The following is a 26,972-nucleotide window of genomic DNA, read 5'->3' as shown; positions in this document are numbered from 1 at the left end:
GGGCGTGTGCGGGCGTGGGGGCTCGTCCCGAGAAGGGACGCGGCGCTCTCAGCCCCCAGCGCCTCACGGAGCTGGGGCGCGGAGCAGTGGGCACCAGAGACGCCGCTGAAGTTTGGGAGTCTGAAAAGGACCGAGTTCCCGGGGAGGAAAAGTGTGCTGGCGAGAAGCGGGATCTGCTGGAGCAGGCTGGCGTTTCTGCTTCTCGCAGCCGACCCAACTCTGCGGCGGCGGCTGGCGAACTTTTTTGGGAGACTTGCTGCTTCCCAAATATCTGGGGGCCGCAGCTACCCCGGCGGCGGGCGGGATGGTGGTCGTGGGGCGCGCGGAGGGGAGTTGTGTGAGTCGCGGCGGTCCGCGCGAGGAGGGTTGTGTGTGGTGGGCAGTGGGCAGTGGTCCGAAAAGGGATTTGCGGGAAGGGGAGAAGTGTAGAGGTGGAAAGAAGTTGTTTACTCGGGTTATGTTGGAGATACAGGTGTTAACTTCAGTGGGAGCCCAGAAGAGGCTGGCAAAAAAAAGAGCCCCTCTGTGCTCGGGATGCCACCGTCACGGCACACTGCGAAGCGGGGCTGTTTGTTGCTATTCTTATGTACTTGTAACGGTGATTTGGTTGTTACTAAAAACGAGAGCGAACAGTGCCTGTGACCACTGAGGAAGAACCCCTCTTTTCTTTGCAGCAGTTCTGTGATTCCCAGTAACCACCTCCACTCCAAGGGTGAGGTTTATCCGTGTCATTGAACACGCTCTCCTTTTCCGAGGGGTTTCAGACTGGGACAAAGTCTGAGAGCATCTCCCCAAAGCTACTTTGGTTACCTTGCGCACGGAAATAGCTGCGTAAATAGAAACTAATTTCGCGAGGTTCCCTCCTTGCTTTAAGCAGTTAGTAGTCTTCTCCTGAAAGTTTCTTGTGCCCTAGGGATGGGAGCATTTCCTAATCTTTGGGTTGGCAGCAACACACATATCCCCGTGGGATTTAGGGGTGGCAGGCCTTGATGTAGCAAAACAAAAACAAAAATTAACGGAGAGATGCTGTTTTTGTTTTTTGTTTTCTTTTTCCCAGAGGTATTTTCTGAGGAGCTACATTTACCATCTTATTACTGTGACAAGGAATGTATAAAAGACAGCATCATAGCCTGGTTAAGAAACAGCAGTTACTGGAATTGAAGTTTTGAAATAACCTAATTTGTGTGCCTTAATCATTTGGTTGTAATATATATGATAAAACAGAAACATTTAGAGGAGTATGTTTTGATGATTACAGCACATTCGGATTTCATGTTATTGGGAGTGAAGGAATTGAAATGTATAGGGGCATAATAATACTATTTATTTGGGGGGTGGTTGACTTTGAGAATCAAAGTAATTTTAAAATTTAGGTGGACTCCCAGAAGTGGCTGAATCTAATCTGTATCCTGATAACTTTGTAAAAAAATATAAAAAAAAAAATCTGAGATAACTAATGAGGAAGTTGGACCTGATGTGTCTGTGGTCTTTTCTAGCTCTAATTTTGGGATTCTGTCATAAAAACAAATAGTTGCCACTTTTGCTGTCAGATCTACCAAACTGAACACCAAGTAACATCTACTGTTGTAAGCAAAGTGGTGAGAGTTCTGCTAGATGGTGCTATTTGATTTAAATATATTTCTTCCATTCATTATAATTGGCATCAGGAATCCTGGACTGGCTTGCCTTATGAACTAAATACAGGTGAAGAGGCCACTTTTGGAGAATTAACAATGACTGTTCAGGGTTAATCGTTGTTGTATTAGTTTCTAGGTAAATGTTGTTTGAATAAAGACAAACATTAAGGTAGATTATATTTTATAGAATGAACTTAGTTTCATTTTGGTAGGGGCATTAATCTGATCGCTCAGTTTTTCCCTTTATGTTTTTCTAGGACTTTAATGGCACTATTCTACAACAGTATACTAACTTCTAAAAATAGGAATCTTGAAATTGTCTTTAAAATGGATGTCACCAGATTTAAACAAAAATTCCTTGAGGTGGCAGATTAAAAGGTTACCTGAGTGAAGAAGAATTCTCTTTTAGTAAATAAATTAGAATTGCTCTGATCTTAAAAATCACAAAAATAATTTATGTTTTGTAATAAGTTTGTCAATATTTTACTTTAATAAAACATTCTGAAAAATGAGTCATGAATAATGTCATGTACATAAAATAAAAATATTGTGTTTTATAATCTATCAAGAAATGTTTTCTAACATGAGTTCGTGGTGGGTAGCTGACAAGTTTTTACCAAATTATATCTTTGCTTTCTCATTAAGAAATCACCATTGGAATACTTGAAATTAATTTGTAAGTTTTATGCAGTTTCTATAATTTTAGTACACAGTTCTGAACTTAAAAATAGCCAACAATATCATAACTATGTGTGGTGACAGATGGTTACTAGATTTACTGAGGGATCACTGTATAAGGTGTATGTCTAATCACTATGTTGTATATCTGAAACTAATGTAATGTATATCAACTATAATTTAAAAATAAAATTTAAAAAATTGCCAGTCAGGTGAATTACTTTATTGTTTTAAAAACTAGATGGATCAAGTCTATACAAAGGTTGGGATTAGATTTAATTATACAGGAAATGATTGAAAACTCTTGGAGGGAGGTGGGACATTTGTACAGAAATTTAAATTCTGATCCTGTTGGGTCATTTTTCCCTTTAGTAGGCTTTCTTTTTAGCAAAGATCACAAACGTAATTAAGTAACTATGCAATTGGTTGTTTCATGTCTAGCTTCCTCTTAAATGTAAGTTTCTTGAGGGCAAGGGATGATACTTCTAATTTCTTTTCTGAGGTATCCTTGACATTAAGGGTAGTGCCTTCTTATATTGAAAGCACCAAATAAATATTTGAATAAGTGAAGATATTGGACTCAAAGGAATTTTTTTCAATATGAAAACTTTTTCAATGACCTCCAAAATAAGGACTTAGAAAGTTTGAGTTCCACATTCTGTGGCTTAGTTGTATTTCAGAAATAGCCCAGAACAGTAATTATTATTTGTCATTCTGTGTGCCAGAGACTGTGTTCAGCACTTTATATGTATTTTCTCTAATTTCCTAACAATTCTGCAAGATAGTGATGTTTTTCTCCACTAAAGAAATAAGAAAAAATAAGTAACTTGCTCAGGGATACACCGCTAGCTGGGTTTCTAACACAAATTTCTCTAACTTTAGAACCTGTGGTTGAAACTGAAAGATACTTTTTCAGTATACCAGATTGCCTTCCTGATCTAGGGTAGAATGCTACAGATTTAGGGAACAGCATTGCATAATCAGATATTAGAGACTTTAAAGATTTGATCAGATATGTAATCTTAACCATTGGTTGACCCTGATGCTTATACCCTCCATATTGGTAGACTGCAGATATGTGCGTGGTATGGGGAAGGCATAGAAATTTTAGGAGTGCTACTTAGAAGCCTAAATAATAAAGAGTTTTTTTCTTCTAGGAATTTTGTTTGATCACTTAAGTTTTAAAAGTAAACACTGTAGTTGTGAACAATTCCTATATGAAATGTTGCTGAACTTTAAGTCATACTGCCACAGAAAGATAACTGCCACCTGCAAATTGATAAGTAGTGATATTACTTTGTTATTAAACTAATTTGAACTTCCGAAAGTATGTAATAGTGCAGAAAAAAATAAAAAAAACATAGTACAGAAAGACAAATCTGCTATAAAGCAAAGTTGAATGTATTGTACACATACCAGACAGTAACTAGTTTACTAATAAAGTAAACTAATAAGAAACGACAGAAATCAAACTGTGCATCTAACCTGAGGCCCTGAAAGTAACTTTGGTTTTTAAATTATGAATCTTTTACTTCAAATACCAAGAAACAAATATGACATTTTTACATGGTCATAGAAATGAACATTAAAATCTTACTCTGTATAAAAGAAAGTTATTGGATTAGTATCTGCCAGCATCACCTTATCTCCCTATTTTTTACTATTTAGTCACCCCCTAAAAGTTTTGAACTTGCCTTTTCTTCCTTTCTGAAGGAAATAAAGTTAAGACAAGTGAAATAATACAGATCTTTAGAAACTTGATTGACGAGCAGTTAACACAGTTAACGGAATTCAAGATTTCTAAAACTAATGAAAGAATACCATTCTGGGGGAATGAAATTTTCAGTAAGGTATTAAGTTGACTCTCCCCTTCCCAATCCAGAAGATGTTTCCTCCAAAATGCTAAAGAATTTGTACCTAATACGTCATCTTGTTTGTGAGAGTTTTTCTTTTGATTGTTCTTTCTGTTATTTAAGAAGTATCCAAAAAATGAGTTTTTTGAAGGAATAAACCTAAAGAAAATATGTAAGATGTTGAGAGTTAAATTTTAGCATTGCTTATCAAATGATTTATCTTGACTCTTCTTTTTTAAGAGCTGTGAAAGAAAAAAACGAAAGATTTATTCCCATACTTTAAAGTCAGTTTGCCATAGAAAACCAATTCTGGATGAAAAAAATCATTAAATTTTCATTACTCTGCATTAGTGGACCAAATGTGTCTTTTATGTTTAATTGCTACTAGGAAATAGAATTATTTTGTTTTAAAATTAAAACATACACTATGGGTAGGGATTGGAATACGTAGATTGCAGTTTATTAACATTTCACCCGAGCAGTTTCGAGTTGGAAGTAAAAATTTGGAAAAAAAAAAAATTTGAATTTAGAGTTTTCTTTCTTCCGTGGAGATCACAACTATTACATTAATGTTGGTGCATAGCATTGAGGATTACTGTACTGGGTTTAAAAGACATGATGCTGGGAATATATAATTTAAAAATATGTATTGAAGATAACTATAATTTTGGAGTATAAGAATATTTTCTATAATGTGTACATTATTGCTTCAACATTGGCATGGGAATGATATGAAATATTTGCATGCTAGAGTCATATTTGTTAGTAATATATGAGCCTTTGTAAACAAATGCTAGAATATTACTTTTATTAATAACATTGTTTCCCCAATGAAGGACTTAAAGTATCATTGGAACAGTAGAATAAGATATATTTGCTAATATCTGAAGAGAGTTTAGAATAAAAAATAAGTGATTATATTTAGATTTTAAACTTTGCTTATCAGATTTGGTATGTACATATGTAACGTTTTGTATATAACAACATAACTGGGACTATGAGAGTTATTTGACTATTATATCAAAACCCCATGTACATGTATTCTGCCAAGAGTGATCTGAAGAGTGATCCGCCAAGAATTATATCCTACTCTTTTTCAGTAATGTTAGAAAAATAATAGAGGCTATTCTTTCTATCCCCAAACTGTATGTCTTATTCATTGTGTGAGGACGTTGAAAAACAGGTGGAAAATTGTCCACCCAGGGAGGAATAGTTTTTCCAGGTAACTTTTCATAGTCCTGCAGCTGCCAAATTTAAAGTTGATCATAATAGATAACTAGTAATTTTTGTTGGAATAGTTAATAGTTAATAGTTAAATATTTTTGAAAAGAGGAGCTGCTAATGTTTTAATAGTGTTAAATATTTAATAGTTAAATATTTAATAGTTAAATATTTTTGAAAAGGGGAGCTGCTAATGTTTTTCTAATAGTGATGGGACTTAGAGGAGCCTGGACAGTTCTGGTGCAATGGAGGATTTAATATTTGTTCCTTGTTCATCTTTAAAAGAGAAACTTCAGTTGTCACTTCTTTAATAATGACAAAACTACCATCATATTTTACTTTAAGAATTTTGGTTATTTCATGTAGGACTCTAAAACAGCTTTCTGACAGTAATGAACCATCATAACCTCTTAAATCATAATTCAGCTGGATGAGCTTGAACCAGTGACCTGCAGGTCTCCTACTTCTGATCTTCTGTATTAACTTTGCTTCAGTGACATATAAAACAAGTAATTTGGTATAGAAAAAATTGTAGAGACTGAAGTATAGCACTTTGTTCTTTTTTTCAATTTTTAAATATTTTTTGTAATTGTAGGTATTAATATAGTTTTAATTTTTGATTAATATAATCTAAGCCATATTAAAATACTAATGAAATATCTATGCAGGTAAGAATAGTAGATGAAAATCTATATGTGACTGTCCTTGTAAGTTAAGAGATTAGCTGATGGAAAAAACAAGCTCTCCCCTAAAATTAATATGGTTATTTTTTATTAGTGATCTGATATTTATCTTGATTCTCCTTTTATTTACCTACTTGAGAAAGCTATTTGAGAAAGCACCAAGAGCAACTGATAGAAGAAAGTTAGTAAATGAATTCTATTAAAAATTATTTTATTTAAACAGGATTAAAATAAATGTTTTCTGTAAAATAACAAAATCATAACTACTACAAAAAGAGCTTGTGGAGTTTTGTCATAGAAAGTTATTTTTTAATAGTAACAATAACAATGTTATCATTTGAGTGTTTTGTTTATATTTGGCCTTTACTTGCATTGTCTCATTTAATTCCCTCAAGGATCCACTAGACTGTAGGTACTATTTTCTGTTAATGTTACAGAAGAAACAGAGGCTTAAGAGTTTATCATGCTTTGGCTGCAGATATCAAAACAGGAGATATAAAATGGCTTAACTGATCAGAATTTCAAAACAAATCTCATATAAAGGATGTCTGGAAGAGGTAGGTTTAGAGTGGAGTGAGTGAATCAAGAACATCAGGGTTCAGGATGAGCTTCTCTGCCATCCTCAGCTTTCCCTCTCAGGAATGCAACATCTCTGCATCAAATTCCCGTATCAGTTACTCATACAACCAAGTATAAAGGCAGGGAAAAGGATAAGTTTTTTCCTTCTTCCCATGTCTCCTAATCAGGGAGGAAAACCTTTTCTTGAAGTTGCTTAGCAGATAGCTTCTTATGCCTTATTGAAGAGAACTGTCAAATTCTCTCTCCTAAACCAATTACTGGCAGAGGTAATGGGATTACCATAATTGGTTTAAATCAGTCATCCTTCATCCTCTGGGCTGGAAACATTGCTCCCTTGTACCTGAACTACCTAAACAAAACTGGGATATTTGTCAAGGAAGATATATCTTGAGCATATAGAGAACAAAATGGGTCCCTGCTTTCATGAAACTTACTTTCAAGTTGGAAGGAGAAACATAATAATAAAGTAAATAAATGTAGTAGGCAATTTTGGATAGTCATAAGTGCTGTAAAGTAATGAGGTAGGATGATGTAATTTAGAGTCACTGGGAGGCTACTTTAGAGTGGGTAGTCAAGGAAAGGTTCTTGGAGAAGGAAACATTTAAGCAGAAACCTGAGTAATATTGAAAGAATTTGTTGTGAGAATATTTGGGGTTAGAGCATTTCAGGCAGGTTTAAAGCACCATTGAGGAAACTTCTCAGCATCAGCATAATTGCTCAAGGATATGTATAATATGAGTCAAATTTGGGATGAGAAGCTATGCTTCCTGGGGCCTGGTTTTGTTTTTTACTGAGGAACTGGATGATCGGTCTTGTTTATTTGGGTTTTCCTAGGTAATAAGGTTGACTGTCTCTTATCTCCTAAACCCCAGGGGTACAGTTGTTCCTAATGAGGACAGTGGAAGATAACAGCTTTTATAATAATGTTGATGATAGAAATAGCTAAGATTTATTGAATACTTAAAACCTATTGGGTTGACAAAGAATAGTATAACTAGCATGAAATATCCCAAATTGGTTTAGACCCCTTTACTCTGTGCTCACACAGCAACTTCTACTCTTCCTTTTTCACATCATAAATTAATGAATTATTTGGGTGATCTTTAGCTTAATGTCTCATCTCTCAGTTAGATTAGAAACTCCCTGAGGACAAGAACCATGGTGTCATCTCCAATGTATTCCCATCGATTAGCACAATGCTTGGAATTCTGATTAGATATTTGTGGGATAAATGTAACCTATTATATATCACAACAGGTTATCACTATAGCTAGCTCATTTTCTCCCCAGTTTTTCTAATATTTGGTACCATGTAATTTCTAAAGAAGTGTTTGTTATAATTGAGTAGTCTTTCTGTGAATTTTAGGACTACAGGAGATTACCTAGTTGTATTACTATGAAATGTATATATTTTTAATATGAATTTTTGATAGAATAAAATGTGTTTTAACAAATTTAATAATATAAATGGGATTATACTTTATACTTTCAAGATATTTTAATGTGCTTTATTTTATTTAAATCTCAGTAATAATTCTGGGAGGGAGATGATAATTCCCATTGATTGTTCAGAGTATAAATGGAATTTGACTTACCTAGTTAGGGTAATACAAATACTATGTTGCAGGGCTGAGCCATGTTTAGATTTTTTTGGTTTCAAGGTCAGTGTTTTGTGTATTATACTACAGCTGCCTCATTCGTTCATTTACTCAATTAATAATGAAAAGATCTTCAGGATGTATCTATATATTTATTTTATTTTTTAATTAAATGTATTGGAGTGACACTGGATAATAAAATTACATAGGTTTCAAGTATACAATTCTACTATACATTATCTTATTATGTTACATTGTGTGTTCACTACCCAGAGTCACATCTCCTTCTGTCACCATATATTTGACCCCCTTTACCCTTTTCTACCTCCCCTTCTCTCTCCTTTCCCTCTAGTAACCACTAAACTGTTGTCTGCGTCTATGAGGTTTTGTCTTGTTGGTTTGTTGCTTTCATGTGAGTGAAATCGTATGGTTCTCAACTTTTTCCATCTGACTGATTTTGTTTAGCATGATATTCTCAAGATCCATCCATGTTGTCCCAAATGGCAGTATTTCATCTTTTCTTATGACCGAGTAGTAGTATTTTATTGTATATATTTACCATTCGATCTTTATTTGGTCATCTGACAAAAGACACTTTGGTTGTTTCCATGTCTTGGCCACCATGAAAAATGCTGCAGTAAACATTGGGGTACATATATATTTATGGAAAAATGTTTTCAAAATTTTTTGGGAGAGTTCCAGAAGAGGGATTGTTGGGTCATACTGTAATTCTAGTCTTAATTTTTTGAGGAAACTTCATACTGTTTTCCATAGTGGCTGTACCAATTTACATCCCCACCAGCAGTATATGAGGGTTCTTTATTCCCCAAAGCCTCTCCAACACTTATTATTACTTATCTTGTTGATCATAGCCATTCTAACAGGTGTGAGATGGTATCTCATTGTGATTTTGATTTGCATTTCCCTAATGGCTAGTGAAGTTGAGCATCTTCTCTTTTATCTGTTGGCTATGTCTATGTCTGCTTGGGAGAAGTATCTCTTCAGTTCCTCTGCCCATTTTTCAATGGGATTGTTTGCTTTTTTGTTGAATTGTATGAGTTCTTTATATATTTTGGATATTAGCCCCTTATTGGAGGTGTTTGAAAATCTCTCCCATTTGGTTGGTCGCCTCTTTGTTTTGTTGATGGTTCCTGTTGCTGTGCAGGAGCTATTTAGTTTGATATAGTCTCATTCATTTATTTTTGTTTTTACATCCTTTGCCTTTGAGGTCAAATTCATAAAATTCTAAGGCCAAGATTCATGAGTTTGGTGCCTCTTTTAAAATGAGAAATTAATGTATATGTTTTAAGAAGACTTAGTCATGGATTTGATTCAACAGAGAATCATGGATTAGGTGATGGTTAAAAGTTCATGTCAGTACTTTGATTAAATGAAAAATACTGTTATAGTATGAGTTAAAAACAATCCGATACAATTACTGAATTCCAAAAGTGCTATATGATAATAAAACCTGATTTTTGTTTGAAATTTGTTATATAAGTTGATTGGTTTGAGATTTAGGGTAGTTTGGATTTCTAATTTGTGAAAGCTAAGACTAATTTTGATCAGTGAACTCTTCTGTATTCCTATGCCAATTAGCTTCAGTTTGGAGAGCTGGGTTGGTGGCAGGGAGAGGGAAGCTTTTTTTTGCTCCTGTGCCTCTTTCCAATATGGAAGAGAAAGTTTCGATATAGATTATTGGTAGAATACTTTTTTTCTTGTTTTTGTTTTTATTGTGGTAAAATATATATAACATAAAATTGATCATTTTAACCATTTTTAGGTGTACATTTCAGTGGTATTAAGTACATTCACATTACTGTGCAATCATTACCATCTATCTCTAGAACTTTTCATCTTTCTGAATTGAAACTCTGTACCCATTGAATAATAACTCCCCATTTCCCCTTTCTTCCAGCCCTTGACAACCACCATTCTATTTTCTGTCACAGTGAATTTGACTTTTCTAGGTACCTTGTATAAATGGAATCATACAACATTTGTCTTTTTTGTGTTTGGCTTCTTTTCCTGCTTAATCCCTCTAGTAACTTCATAAAATAGAATCCCCATTTTACATATGGAGAAAATGAGTCTCACTGAAATCATATACCTTGTCCAAGGCCACATGGTAAGTTGAGTGGTCTGGATTGAAACTATGATTTCTGACTGTACTGCTCATTTTAACTATTTTTGCCTCAGTGTTATTTATATAAAAATGTGAGTTGTGAGAATGGGGAGTGCAATGGGAATGTTTGGATAGTTCCATTTTTAATTGGGGTGAGAGCCAATAGAGAAGAGAGAGATTAAGCAAGAAGGTTAGGGAGAGCATTTATAGCTGATAAAAAGGTAGGTAGAATTATAGCTACCAAAAGCTATAAATATAAAGCTCTTTAAATATCTCCAAATTCTTTAGGTGGTATCTGAGATTTAACAACTTGGATGCAATGCTTGTTAGAGAGTATAAGATGCTGCTTAGAAGCTCAGGTTATAATTTCAGGCGAAGCTGTTTCTCCTTTCTGTATCTAGAGGCAGAGGCAAAATTACTTAGTAAATTTGAAAGTCAGAAATACATAGAAGAGGAATATGTAATATCTAGGAAAAAAACCCTTTCTCCTTTAATTATGAGTCTCCACTACTTATTGTCTCATCCAACCGACATATGGCCTGTTGGTTTTTTGTTTGTTTTTAGACTAGGACATCTGGAAAGTTCCATGTGGTCCACGAGCAATAGTACAACCAAATTGAGTCTATTACATAGTCATTTCTGTAGTACTATTAGAAAAAATAGAAACAGTTCTTTCGTCTCATTTTTCACAGCATCCTGTGCCATTTGTTGTTTATAATTGGATTAAAATTACGTAATGATTGCACTTTATCAGTGCATTTAAGCAACACTTATTATTAGGATGTTATTAAAGGTGTTTCAATAAGCATTTCTTAAACCCTGAATTAAACTGAGAGACTGATATTGCTATTCTTTCATTGCGAAATACTATAATGGGAAAACTTGAATGAAGTTTCTTACCATAAAATAGACATTACGTATACATACACACACATATGTGTATGTGTGTATATAGTGGGAATATTTTTTAGGTAGGAGTTTATGTTGGGAAATAACTTGCTAATTCATTTTGAATTGAAATTGGTATTGAGTCAATTATACAAGTGAGTTGGCCTTCTAAATTCAGGACCAGAAAGATTAGAGTATAGGTATGTTTTAACTAAAACATTAAAGGCTGTTGATGCTTTTCTGTAAGATGGGGATATCATTAACAAGAGAACTCGTAATATAGCAAGCACTGCCAAAAATGCTGCTAGCTAACAAAATGTTTCTGTGTTTGTATTGGCCAGATCCCTAGCAGGAGAGCTCTCTTGAAAAGATAATTGAAGGGAGTTTAATGAAAGCATATGCAAGATTAAAACCAACCAGGGATGGAGGATCACCTAGGAATTAGCAACAACGGAAGCATCACTGGTCTTAGGTCTTGAAAGGAAAAAGGGAGAGGGCAGTTACCAGAATCTGGTTGAGCACCGTGGTCATTGCAGAAAGGTCACCCCCTCTTGGAACTCTGGTTTTGTGAAGAGGACCACAGCCACTGTGAAACCCTCTGTAAATAGAGACTGGAGGCCTAGCAGGGAGGGTATCTTCTTTCTTCTCTAGCCCTCTCATCAGCTGATGCCTCTTTTCTGTAGAAGCCAACTGGGAACCAGAGGGCGAGGAAACCCTGGTGACGTACTATATAATATAGATCAGCGCCTAAGTCTCACAGGGCTAAAAGGGTAGAGAGTAGATCTGGCCGGGCCAATCGAAAAGATCCAGGGCAATACTGAAGTTTTAATTTTTTTAAAATTTGAAACAAATCTTTTAGTTCCTTGTATAGAATGGCTTGAGAAAATAGAGTTTTTTAAAAAGTTGGATTTTGTCAAAATAGCATTTAAAATAAAAAAATCCATTTATGTTATGATAGTATAAATTTGTATACATTTAATGAGGTGGGGATAATATTGCTTCTGCTGTTTCCACATTCCTTTATTCATTTAAGAAATGTAAACTGTCTCTCATATGTCAGCCTTTGTTGAACTCTCTTGAGCCAGATATGAATAACACAGCAGTCTCTGCCCACCAGGAGCTCACTATCCAGAAGGGGCCCACTGTCAGTGATTGTCACACTGGGTAACAAGCATTATAATGTTATGTAGGAAGCGCTATGGGATTTCTGAAAAAGGACATTGAATGCAGCCTATGTCTTTAGTAGTCTTAGGAGATATTTCTAAGAGGATATTTATTAAATAATAAAAGTTACCCAAACTGTGTTTGTGTGTGTGTGTGTGTGTGTGTGGGGACTGGGGGGCGGCGGGGGGCGGGGAGAGTAAAAAGTATTATAGCAAGAGAAACGTGCAGAAACATGGACGCATTAAAGACTATGGTATGTTTGGTGAACTGCAAGAAAGCTGATGTGACTGGATGTGCTTTAGGGGATAAATCTGGGAAGTTAAACAGAAACTATTTCAAGAATGACCTTGAGCGACAGCTTGACCTGGGAGGCAAGTAATTGTAAGCAGAAAGTGACATCATCTGAGACACATTTTAGAAGAATCATTCTGGAAGTAATACAGAGGGTGGGGTAAAGGAGGAGACATAGGTTAAGAAGCTATTGTAATATGTAAGCTGCTACAGTAATAAACCATTTTTCTACAGTACGGGCAGTCTAGTGGATGTCTTAGAATATAGAATACACAGGGCTTGGTGGCCTAAATGTGGAAAGTAGGCTGTAATTGTGGGTAGAAGTTTTAGTCATAGACTTAGAGGGACTGCTGGTGGAAGAACAGATAGGTGCAAGGAGGAAGATGAAGAGTCCAGGTGGTGCTGCTCTTCAGGTGCCATTAGAGAGGGAGCACTTTGGGAGGAAACCTGATAAGTGGTTTGGAGCTGCAGTGTGGAGGGAGTGTGGCTAGGCTGGAGATACAGAATTGAGAAAGGAGCGGGGAGAAGTAACATTTGTAAACATAAGGTACCTGTGTTTCAAGCATTGTCCTAGGCACTTTATTCTTTATGGTGCTGTGAAGTAGGTATTATCTCCTTTTTAATCCTGAGGAAACGAAGGCTTTAATAGGATAAGTAATTTGGACAAGTAATAAACACATGTCAGTCTTGGAATCTGAACTCAGGTTTTGTTCATTCTTTCTCTCTTTAAAAAATAACTCTCCAAGTGTGACATTTATACAGAAAAGTGTACATACTATAAGCATATAGCTTGATGAATTTTTGCTAACTGAGCACACCAGTGTGACCAAGCACCCACATCAAGAAAAAGAACATTACCAACACTTCAGAAGCTACACACACTGTGCATCCCTACTATCCTAACTTCTAACAGCATAGATTAGTTTTTTTCTGTTTTACTCCTTATATATGGCCAATTTTTCTTTGCTTGTCTATCATTTGAAGCCATGACATGAGAATGAAGTCATCTTCATGGGAATGTCCAGGGAGAAAGAGTGAAGAGATCAAAGATGGAACCTTGGGGAACTTAAGGGAAGAAGAATTTGAGAGTGAGACAAAAAAAAAAAGGAACACTAGGGAGATAAGAGGGAAACTCATACGGGATTGACATCACAGAAGGAAGGAAGGGGACTTCTTAGAAGAAGAGATCATCTGTGACGTTAGGTAGTGTCAGTGGCGTGAACCCAGGCTAAAATGCAGTGTTTTAAGTGCTTGTTATAAGGCATGGAAGTGAAGACATCAGATGTGAACAGCCTCCATTTGAGAAAGAAAGCGTGGGGAGAAGACTGACTAGAAGAGGATATAGATTTTTTACTTGGGTGATTTTGTGTGGGGAGGCATTTGTTGGGAAACACTTCTTGGTCTTATTATCTTGTAAAGAGGTTTTGTCATTTGCTTTAAACCAGTGGTCCCTAACCTTTTTGGCACCCGGGGGCAGTGCTCCTATGAAAATATAATGCCTGATGATCTGTGGGGGAGCTGAGGCTGTGATGCTAGCGCTGGGGAGTGGCGGCAAGTATAGATGAAACGTTGCTGGTTTGCCCACCACTTACCTCCTTCTGTGTGGCCCAGTTCCTAACAGGCCAGGGTCCCAGCCCACAGCCTAGGGGTTGGGGACCCTGCTTTGAACCACATTTTTCTTCTTTTAAAGGATAACAATACTGGAATGCTCTGGGACATGGAAGGGAAAGAAGGCAGTAGGTAAAGTGATTTTCGCTTTAGTAGATGGGCATAGGAAGTGACTGAGTATGTGAATTTTTAAAAATAATTTTTAGTTTGGTGTGAGATACTTTGGTGGGGTTACATTGCTAGCTTTTTTTGTCAACTGATTTTTAAAAAGCTTTTATCAATCTTAGGAGATTGGAACAAAAAGAACATATTTAAGTAGTGGCTTTGGAATAGTTTAAAAACTTAGCTGCCTGCCATGGCTACCAATCAGGCTATTAGACTTTAAAGCAAAAGTTTGTTGGGAAAATATTTTTTAAAATCTCTCCAAGTTAGCATACTCTTACTCCTTCCTCTCTATAATGTATCTCTAAATTTCATTTTTTACTTTTTAAATTGGTAGAAGGGGAAAAATGAGAATACTTGAGTAAAGCCCCCTTTTATAGTAATACAGCAGTACTCTTTAAAACTTTTTATTTTTTAAGTAATAAAGTAAAAACTTTTTAAACACATAAGCAAATTGAAAAAAAAATAATCATATGATGTTCTTGATTTTTTTCTCTATCCATACCTGCATGTAAAACTTTTGATATTATTTACTAAGGAAAACATCAACTCCACTTGACTAAAAAATACCTTTTTGAAAATGAGGGGGAAAGGCAACAAAAGATAACATTCATGAGCATTTATTATTTTTCAAGTTCCCAGTAAATCCCTCCTTCAAAAACAAAAGTTAAAAAAAAAAAGAACTTTTAAAATCTCTAGTTTAATTCACTCATGAAATACTCATAATTCTGCTCTGTGCCAAACACTGTATAAGGCAATGGGGATACAGCAGTGAGCAAGATAAACCCTACCAGGGACGTAAACAGGGCTTTTGGCACTGGGAACAGCCTGTGCTTGGGAGAAGTTGAAAAGTGAGATTTTCATCCTTTCTAGAAACAGAAAGTTCAGTAGTACTTTAGTTGTATGTGTGTTTGGGGGAGGGGTGATTTTGGAAGCTGGTAGAGACTATAGAGATAAGCAAAGACTAGTTTCTGAAAGCCAGGCTAAGAATTGTGAAATGATCCTGAGGCTACTTAGGGTTCACTATAAGGTTTTTAGCAGGAAAGTGACTTGATCAGAGTTTATGTTCTATCATCTTGAAAACAGGAAACAAGTCATCTGAAGTGTTAAAAAGTGTCAGTTCTATTTACTTGATGTAATAAAGCACAGATGGACTGGTAATTATTTGTAACAGGATAAACTTAATCTCAGTGGAAGGCAAACAGACAAAAATGATATAGAGTATGGTTTATTATTGATATTCTATTTTTATATAATATTTTATGATAAAATTTTTGCCCTGTCAATAGGGAAGTTGACATAATATGTTTGAATTATCATTTATAAAACACAAATACCTTATTTATTAAAAAGTATATTTTAATTAAAACATTTGGAATTATAAGTTAGAATAAGTCCTGTGTAACATACCATTAATAGCATGTTTACCCTTTACATAAATCTCATGATTATAAGAACTTTGAAATGTAACTGACAGGATTAGGGTTGTTATTTTTTGTTATATAGTTATAATAGATACAATAGGTTAAGTTTTTCTACATATATTTAATATAATTTGCAACATCTAGCATGAGATGAATTAACTAAAGTTTACAACCATTGCTGTTCTAAGCAAAATTCTTTAAGTACTTTCATTTGGTCATTAATTTAGCATGCTATCTTCATTTAAAATCAACAGTGAGGAGCATATGCAGGTCAATTTGATTTTTCTCTTGGGAACTTGAATAAAGTGGCATTTATTTGAAAAATTTTCCAATAAGGGCAGTAGTTTTGATATCAATTGTAAAATAACCAGTTATTGATTGGAGAGGCATTGATGGTACTGGCTTAAGAGTATATCGTACTATCTTTAAATGTTTTCCTTATAAATACTTCTTAAATATAGAAAAATATTTCTACTTAACATCCATTTTTCTTTGCTGGCTGGTTGTCTCTATGGTGTGTACTGAGAATTTGTTTCGGTTATGGGTATATTTTTCATTATTTTGCTCGACTTGGCAAGGTTAGGAGCTTTAGAATGTATAAGAATTGTGTATGTTTTATAGTATCCTGCTGTCATTTAGAATAAAGTCGAGGGAGGGAGATATTTGTGTCAAACTGCATACAAAAACCAAAATGAAAAATATCTTATTTTAGATTTATCAGGACTTTAAAGTATTAAAGATTGCTTACAGATACTTTGTTATGTTGTCTATTTTATCACATTTTTCTTAGTTATCAATATGGAAATAATTTGACAAATTAACAATGACCTTTTTAAATCTATATATCTAAGAAATTATAAAAGGCAAAGAAATAGGTATGGGTTGGTGTTACTTTTCCACATCATCGACCAACTCATTTAAGTAGCTTTAACCCAAATAAAATAAAAAGTCTTAACTCTCAATTCTAATAAAAAAAAAAGTCATCCTTTTGCCCATTTACTTCAAATACGTATTTATAATACAACATGTACATTTCTGATGATCTCTGTAGTTAACATTTGATTTTTTTCAGGTAATTGCAATACTGATTATGTTTTTAAATTTTTCAGATGTCCTTCCCTTTTTCAGGGCAGAGAATAGTTTCATATCTTTTTCAATGTGTGGAAATTTAACAAGTTGAGATAAGTACTAATTAGTGTTCAGGGCCCTATTCAGACAAAAATAGCCACTATGACAGGCTTATGGGAGATCTTTCGGTTTCCTAAGTTATATTGCTACAGGCAAATGCTGTCTAATTGTGACATTTGATCAGATCAAGGTGAGTTACGTAGAAAATAAAGGAATCAATGAAATCTAGGTTTAATAATTTCTTAGATTTCCTAACAGATGTGATCTGTCAGTAAATTGGAGGACAATAAAGGACGATTCTTGGGCCTGTTTGACATTAAATAGTCCAGGTAGATTTAGGTAGAGTATAATAAATTCACATTATGTGAAATATGTAGCTTATCAGTGGGAGAACTTCAGTATTTTTTCTAATGAGTTTCCACTTATGTGGCTGTAATGGTGTTTCTGACCCTTTTCTTCCAGCCATTGATGTATTGATGGGAATCTGATGTTTGAAAGTCATGGAAGCCCTCTCTATTCCCACTGTTTGTTTATTACTATATGACTGGTTCTCTGGCTGACTTCCAAATTATATTTTCCATTTAGTGGAATTCTGAGATTGTTGGGACTTTCATATATATTTTTTCTATTGTTGACAGATAATATTTTATGTTGCTGATTGACATTAAAATGAGCTTAATAAGACCGGTATCTGTTATTGGGAGATTCTGGACATATTTATTCTACCTGAAAACAATAGCTACAATATTAACAAGTCCATTAGAATATTTTAGAAATTTAAATATTTTGAAATTATCCAAGTTGGAGTCTTATAATTTAGAATTTCTTTCTAAGACTTCTTTTTAAAGGCAGAAATTCAATGTTTCTTGAATGTGCTGTTTTCTAATTCTCTAGAAAGACAAGAGTTTACTGACCCAGCAATGTACCAAGCTACTAAAATAGCTGAGGAGAGGAGGCATCTTTTTTATATTTACTAGAAAGGGCATAAGATACTCTTAGTGATAGGTGCACTTGGACAAAACTTAATTTTACCCGTAGTTAGGGTTTTTCCTATATGAACCACTCAGAGTAACCAGGGTGTGCAAAGCTTTATACCCCATATAAAAGCAGCATGCTGATTGCTTGTTTTCCTTTTATTTATTTGCATATGTAATTTATTGTACTTGTAAAAAGGGAAGGAAGTGCTTGTAAAAAATAGCGAAACAGGAAAAACAAGCAAATTGTCATTTCTTCTAGTAAATTATGATTCAGAGATTAGTTAAAAATTAAGTTTGATGGATTTCATTTAATCTTAGTAGAATTTTGATAGGAGATTGAACATGTAAAAGCAAAACTCTTATTTAAAACATTGAAAACATTTACTAGATACTAAGAGTAAATTTATAGAGTGCATTTGTGTTACTATTTATTGCAGGTGTTGGATTCTAGGCTCCAAATTATTATTACTTTGCTCTATAAAGACCAGTAATTTTAAATATATGTTTATGTTGCAGTATTTATTTATACTGCGGGCCATAGATTGTCACTTTACTTTGAAAAAAGGGAATTATAGTTTTCATATTTAGAAATTGAGAAAAAAGAATTAAAAAAAAAATGAAGAGCCAGATGGTTTAATATCATATGCCATTAATTTTTGCATATTTTAGTTTCTGAAATAAATTTATACTATGATTCTGATTATGGTTTTCTGCTTTCGATGTAACGTTTTAAGGATCACTATTAAGATTTTCTAATTCACATAAGTGGATAATATGAGAGATAACCTTGATGTGATGTAACACATCAAATCAAAGACCACCTTTTGAAGCCAATTTTAAGGCCTTGAAATCCAATGCTCCAATGCGCTACAGTGTTAAAACAGCAAAAGTGTTTGTTCTCCTGACATGGTAATTGAAATGAAGGTATACCTTTTCATTTCTTCATTTAAGTTAATATTATAAGAAAATTACATTTGGGTTTTATTTTATCGCCTTCCCAAGTTATACAGAACCAACAGGGAAGAAGCAAAGTTTTGGCTATTTTCCCTCCCAAGTAATCTATGAAAAATGGTTAATTTTTTCTCAAGGAAAGGAAAAGATCTCTTCTAACTTGCATGACGATCTCTTCCATAGATATATTGAAACCTGGAAATTGAAAAAAATCATATTAATTGAATGCTATTTGGATAAGGTAATTGACTTTCTATTTTTTACAGTTCTTTACTGGAATGGTTACTGGAATACTTGAAATGAATAAGCATTTTAGCCCGAAGCTTCTTAAGGCAGCCAAGAAATCTTTCTCCCTTATTTGGCATAAGTAAAGATACTTTTCCATAGGATATTGCCAAAGATTCATTGGCTTGGCAATCACAGAGACTATTTTGTGATTACTTCTTGAGGGCACTACTTCTCTATGAAAATATTAGTCATTATTCTTTAAATCTGTGATCATCTAAAAAAGATAAAGGGTTAATGTATAATTTTTTAATAAACTATTAACGTATTTGAATGACCTAAGGAACATAGGACACTAAATTAATGACTTTATTCATCATTTTGCAGTTCCAGTGAGGTAGATGTTATACTCTATTTTATAGACAAATACTCTGAGGCAAAAACCAGTTAGAAATTGAAGGTCACACATTTCAGTATTTATAGAATCCATCTTTGAACCCATTGAATATTTATTTTTTAATGGGTGTAGGGTTTCAGTTTTCCCAGGTGAAAAAGCTCTAGAGACGTTGCACAACAATGTGAATATACTTAACACTACTGAACTGTATACTTGAAAATGGTTAACATGGTAACTTTTATGTATTTTTTGCCACAGTAAAAATTCTATTAGAAATGATTTTGTTTACTTATTAAATAAATTTTTAGAGAAGAATAACAGGAAGTAAAATGTTCATTATTTTGGTTCGTTTGTAATCCAAAGTGCAACTGCTGAAATTTTACCACTTAAGAGAAACCTGAGTTTCTGTTTAGATTTGGACTAAGCTTTCTTTCCTTACAATGAGAAAATTGTATTTCTTTAAAAAATCTCATCAATGATGTAAACTCAAAGGATAAGATATAAATTGGAATTATGGTAACAATAAGTGCATTTCAGTTTGTCACTCTGAATAAGAAGTTCACTTTTCAGCAGAGATGAAATTCAAGTAAGCCTGCAGATTTTTAGAGTTACATATATATTTTTGACTATGTAAAATTTCTTTGAAAAATACAGTTGTTTTGTAGCTGTTTTCTTTTTTGTAGTAATGAGAATAAAGCATTTGCTTTAAAAATAGAGTAAAACGTATGTATTTGACAGGAGTTACGTATTTTGGTGATGCCAAGTTATCTGTGATGTCTTTTCACGTACCAGGATAGAAATACAACCTCTCACTTAAAAAACAACCAACCATTGGAAAAAGCTAGTGTTTTTTTCTGTGTCTCTTTCATGTCTGTCAAGATTTATTTATGCATCTGTATTTTCTAAATTTTACCATATATTTTCTCTTTTGGATTAAAAAGGAGATAATATCAGCCATTTAGAATTATGTCTTTTAAATTATAAAATTTAGTGTATTTAAATAACTATCTACCCATCTATTTTTTTCCCCACCGTAAGTATGGAAGGTAGCGTTTTCTAATGCTCCTCAGTTCATGGTACAGAACCTTTGGTTCATGTCGGGCAGGACTTTCTGCTGTTTAATTCACATTTGTTCATTCACTCAGTCATTTATTATTATCTACTTTCATTCCACATTTCTACAACCTCCAGCTCCATGGGAAACGATTTAGGTCTATCCATCTTCTTGTATATGTATACAGTCTATTTTTAACTACTGCATTTGAGATTTACATTGTCTAACTGCTGCAAGTTATTTAACTTTTCCATTTTTTTTTAAAGAGCAAATCCAACCTATTTGAAGATAGGCTAATTTGGATGAACTATTTAAGGAAAAAATAACCTAATTCAGTGATTTATAAAAAGTAAATAAGTTTAATATGTTGAAATTATTGAGAAAACTGAGAGTATATTATTTACTCTTTTACTCATTGACTTTTTTTCACTCAATAAGTAATTAAAAGATAAACTTCATTTTCCATTAAGCACCAAATTTGCTTATTCTTTGCAATTGTCTATAGCATTGCCTCATATAGGACTTCACATGTATTAGGGTTTCAGTAAGTGTTGATTCCATTAGATGCCACTCCTACTAATTTGTAAATCGGCTTGGCCATTTGTTACTGTTAGTTCATGTTTTGGTGCATTAATATTTCAGTATTATTTGGACATCAATCAAGGAAACAATTTATTACAAAAGCAATAAAAAATGTAGTTTCTAGTTTATAACCTAGTTGGTGATTACCCTCTCCCTTGAACATTATCATTTTTGATCTACACTGCTATTGTGTGTCGTAAGCATGTCAGGTATCATCTTCACTTTAATAAAAGAGAGGTTGGAGCTAAAGACATTGAATGGCTCACGCAAGGTCACTGTGCTGTGAGGTCAGAGTCAGGACTAGGACTGGAAACTGCTGATTCCTAGGCCAGAGTTCTTAATTCTGTATCCCTGCTTTCAAACGTTTTTTCTAGAGAGAACAGAAAGAGGGGACAGTTTGAAATAAGGACCATATCATAGTATGAAATGAGACCATCTTAGGGTAGCTCCATTATTAATATTTTTATATAATGAGATACAAGAGATGTTTCTCTTTTTTTTTTAAAGTACTGCTCCTTTTTTAGAAACCAAAAATCATTGCTCTATATCATTGTTGCTGCTTTTGTTTTGGGATAGATGCTCTAAGTCTAATTAGTCAATATTAACTCCGTAAAAAAATGAGGAAGTCTACAGTTCATGAAATACTTGGTGCATTTACGTTATCCATCCTGTCATGTCACCCCCCATTATAATTAGAATAAAACTCAAACTCCTTACTGTGGCCTGCAGAACCCTGAATGATCTGGTCCTTGCCTACTTCTCTATTCTATAACACAAAGGGAAATTACTTAATGACTAGTTGACTCTAAACTCCATGAATGCAAAGACCATGTTTGTTTCATTCACTATTGAATCCTTTGTTCCTTTGCATAGTTGGGTCTTGATAAATATTTATTTATTTATTTTTACATGTATTGTATTCTCAGTATTAGTAATGTAGTTCCCCTCCCACCCCCCGCCTCTGGTAACCACCAGTTTTCTGTATCTATGAGATTTTCTTTTCAATTTTTAGATTCCACATATGATATCATACAGTCTTTGTCTTTGTCTGTCCCTGTCTGACTTATTTCATTTAGCATAATGCCCTCAAGATCAGTCCATGTTGTCGCCAACTGCAGAATGACCTTTCTCGTGGCTGAATAATATTCCATTATGTTGATATCATATCTTCTTTATCTTTTTATTCATTACTGGACACTTAGGTTGTTTTTATATCTTGGGTATTCTAAATAACACTGCAGTGAATTTGGGAGTGCATATATCTTTCTGAGATCTTGTTTTCATTTCCTTTTGATATATACAGTACTTAGAAGTGGGATTTCTGGATCATATGGTAATTCTAGCTTTATTTTTTTTACAATTACATATTAAAAAATTCAAAATTTAATCTATTTTTAATTTTTTTGAGGAACTTCTATACTGTTTTTCATAGTGGCTGCACCAATTTACGTTTTCACTAACAATATACAAACTTTCACTTTTCTGTACATCCTCATCAACATTTTTTATCTCTTGTCTTTTTGATAGCCATTGTAACATGTGTGAGGTGATATTTCATTGTGGTTTTGATTTGCATTTTTCTGAGTTTTGATGATGTTGAGCATCTTTTCATATACCCCTTAACCATTTGTATGCCTTCTTGGAGAAATCTCTATTCAAGTCCTTTGCCCATTAAAAAAAATCTGTTTATTTTCTCCTTTTGCTATTGAATTGTATGTATTTCTTTTATATTTTGGAGGTTAACCCCTAATAATAAATATGGCTTGCAAATATTTTCTCCCATTCTGCAGGTTGCTTTTTTACTGTTTCCTTTGTTGTGCAGAAGCTTTTTAATTTGATGTCCCACTTGTTTATTTTTGCCTTTGTTGCCATTGCTTTTGATGTCAAATCCTAAAAAATATATATTGTCAAGACTGATGTCAAGGGGCTTTCTATCTATGTTTATTTCTAGGAGTTTCATGATTTCAGGTCTTACATTCAAGTCTTTCATCCATTTTGAGTTGATTTTTGTATATGGTGTAAGATAGGAGCCCAGTTTCATTCTTTTGCATGTGGGCATCCAGTTTTCCCAACACTGTTTGTTGAAGAGTCTATCCTTTCCCCATTGTATATTCTTGTTTCTTTTTTTATAAATTAATTGACCATATGTACATGGGTTTATTTCTGGGTTCTCTATTCTCTTCCATTGATTTATGTGTCTGTTTTTATGCCAATACTGTATTGTTCTGACTACTATAGCTTTGTAATATAGTTTGAAATTAGGAAATGTGATGCCTCCAGCTTCGTTATTTCTTAAAATCGCTTTAGCTCTTTGTGGTCTTTTGTGGCTCCATACAAATTTTAGGATTGTTTTTTCTATTTCTGTGAAAAATACCATTGGAATTTTGGTAGGAATTGCATAGAATCTGTAGATCACTTTGAATAATATGGACATTTTAACAATATGAATTCATCCAATCCATGAGCATGGAATATCTTCCCATTTATTTGTGTCAGTTTTTTTCATCAGTGTCTGATAGTTTTCAGCAAAAAGATCTTTCACCTCCTTGGTTAAATTTATTACTAAGTATTTTATTCTTCTTACTAATAGTTTTCAGCAAAAAGATCTTTCACCTCCTTGGTGAAATATTCCTAAGTATTTTATTCTTTTTACTGCTATTATAAATGAGGTTGTTTTTTAAATTTCTCTTTATAATAGTTCATTTTTAGTGTATAGAAATGAATTTTTATATTGATTTTTATGTCCTGTAGCTTTACTGAATTGATGAATGTTTACTGAATGCGTGAACATTGAATGAATTATCAAGAGGTGATTAATTTACATTCACTATCCTCTGAGAAAAATCTCAAAATATATAGTACATTTGATGAATATTCCATAAACAATGATTTTGTTTTAGTGCATAATAGTACTTGGAGTACCACTGTATCCATGATTTAAAGATGTTACATCACATTCTTTGCATGTGATTTCTTTAATATGCACAGCAACTTTGTGAAGTTGGTAATATAGCCTCACTTTATAGATAATGAAACAGTTAACAATTTGCTTAAATCCTCCTAGCTAGTAAGTGGCAGAACTGAGATTTGAGCCTAAGTCTATAACTAAAGTAAAAGCACTAGTCTACTTTGCTGCTTCCTAAATTAATTTCACTCCACTTTATTGCTTCCTAAATTAATGCTTAAGTTGTCTGGAAAATTTGTTCTGATGAACACTTTCCTTTCCCAATGATGCTGGATAAATGAGGTGTTACTGTAATAGGTGCTAATTGAATGGCACAGAGAGTAAGTGTAAGAGAAATTAAACAAGGAAAAGGTGTGTGCTCAAGTCATTAGGGAAGCTTCTTGGAGTAGCTGTGGGACTTTAGTTCATTCAGTTAATGATGTGAAAGTGTGGAATACTGGACTTTGTAGGATATATGGGATACAAATAAGTATAGAGGAGAGTAGAGATATTTCAGTTTGGAGAAAGCGTTCAGAGACTTGGAGGTGTTATGGGTATCCTGAAAGCAAGACTAGAGTGGCTCGAAGAGAGAGTTTATATTGGAGAAGAGTAGAATATTTCTCGAAAAAGTGGATGAGGATGATTGGATGTGGTATATAATCTATACAAAATGTAATTTTTTCCCTGTGGTTATCAAGAACAGTGGCACTGTGGGATAAAGTAATATTTTAGGAAGTTCAATATGGACGCAGCATACCGATTTTAAATTAGAATGGTGCCGCAGTGGTAGCACAGTGAAAAGGTGGCAGTTCTGGCTCTGGGCTCGAATTCCACCTTCTCTACTTGCTGACTTATGAGCTTGGAATGTTATTTCACTTACTGTCCTTTAGTTTCTTCTCTGTGAAATGGAACCGAACAGTAGTACCTTTTCCCAACCCCAGAGATTCTGATTTAGTGAGTCTAAGGTATGGGGCAGCAATACCCCCTCCTCCCAAGTCAGATTTACTTATCCCTCCTCTGTAGTCCTATAGCTTTGTATTTGCTTAATGTTTTCTTTCTTGACCTAAGGTGAAAAAAATTGAATTAACCAGACTCCTCAGGTAATGGCACATTGTCAGCTTTGGCAAGTACAAGGCTCCTTTCTCGTTTTATTTTATTTAAAATGGTTCTCATTTATGAACCATTTCCATTTTTATTCTCTCCCTTCATAGATGTCCATACTAATGTTTTTGGATGTGTCCGTATCCTTAAAAAACATAGTGGTGTTTTATGCACATATGTATTTTTAATTTATATAAGTGGTATTCTGCTATAGATCTGTTTCTTTTTCACTCAGCACTCTAAAAAAGTGCCTTTGATGGTGGAAAACTTTGAACATATAAATGTGGAGAGAATAGTACAACAAAACCCCATGTTTCCATTATCCTGCATCAACAGATATCAACTCATAGGTAATCTTGCTTAGTAAATATTTCTAAGTGCTCTTGGGGCCCCCTCCACACAACTTCACCTCTACAAACTGTATTTTTCTAAAGCAAGTCTGAGGGTTTTTTTTTTCCCCCCTGTATTTCAGTGCTCAATATTTTAAAAAAAAAAACCTCTATCCATTTGAATCTCTGTGTATATATGTCATAATTTGTAATTGCTGAAGGCATTTCAGAGTATGTGTCTACCACATATTACTTACTGGTCCTCCAGTGATGGTGACCTATATACAGAGTCTGTAGCTTCCTATTGCCACAGACAACTCTGTGCTTTCCATTTTTGTACTTGTCCTCTTAAGGACTTTTGGGAGCACTCTGATTTTTCAGACTAGGATCTCTGCATTGCAGGGCATACACGTACTTCGTTTCACCAAGTGCTGCCAGCTTGCTTTCCAGAATGGCTGTACTAGTTTACACTCTCACTGGCAGTACATGGAAGTTCCCTTTCCCTCCATTGCCACTAATACTTGGTATTATCTCACATTATATTTTTGCTGGTCTGACATATGCAAAGTGGTATATTATTACTTAAATTTTTATTTCTCTGATTATTAGTGAGGTTGGTTATCCATTCATATATGATTATCTATTATCCTGACCGTCTCCTATTCTTGCTGTTCCTTCTGCCTAGAAATCTCTTTCCCCTTACTCCTTCGGCTCACTCACTTCATTCATATCTCTGCTGAAATATCATATCCGTGACCGTCTTATCTAAAAGAGTGCTTTTCATCACCTCTGTCTTTGTTTTGCTTTATCTTTCTTCATAGTATTTATTATAACAGAACATAGTACATTAATTTTATTCTGTATTTGTTTGTTGCCCCTGCTCAAGTTTCTTGAAGTCAGGGTTTTATCTGTGTTGTACTTACCTGTAAGCCTAGTACTTAGAAAAGTAGGAACTCAATAAATAGTTGCTCAGTCAATAAATGAAAATTGGCTCTTCATATTTTTGCCCATTTTCTCTATTCAGCAGGCATTTCTTGAATATTTTAGACATTAATCCTTCTTGATTTTAGACACTGTAATATAATCTGTTTATTTTGTCTATGGTATCTTCATTTGATAAGGAATCTTTAGTTTTCAAGTGGTTAAATCATTGCATCATAACACATAAATAAATACATTGCATTTTGTGTTGTTATGGTCCGAAGAAATCCTTTTTTACCCCGATATCGCAATCCTCCTACATTTTCTTTTATCCGCTTTACAGTTTTATATTTTACATTTGGGTCTCTAATCCCTCAAGAGTTTACCTTTGTATAGGATGTGAAATGTAGTGTTTGTTTTTTTTTCCTTCCTGTAGAGTACAAGCACTTTGA

At 34.1% G+C, this 26,972-nt stretch overlaps 1 protein-coding gene across 2 annotated transcripts in view; it reads left to right on the top strand.

The window, feature by feature from the left end:
• SSBP2 (single stranded DNA binding protein 2) overlaps nt 1-26,972 on the top strand; it is a 251,578-nt gene that overhangs the window by 783 nt on the left and 223,823 nt on the right. The window lies entirely within an intron of this gene.

This window comes from Pteropus alecto, unplaced genomic scaffold (genome assembly GCF_000325575.1).
Source record: "Pteropus alecto unplaced genomic scaffold, ASM32557v1 scaffold20, whole genome shotgun sequence".
NCBI classification, from domain to species: domain Eukaryota; kingdom Metazoa; phylum Chordata; class Mammalia; order Chiroptera; family Pteropodidae; genus Pteropus; species Pteropus alecto.
This window is presented reverse-complemented; position numbering and strand designations above follow the sequence as displayed.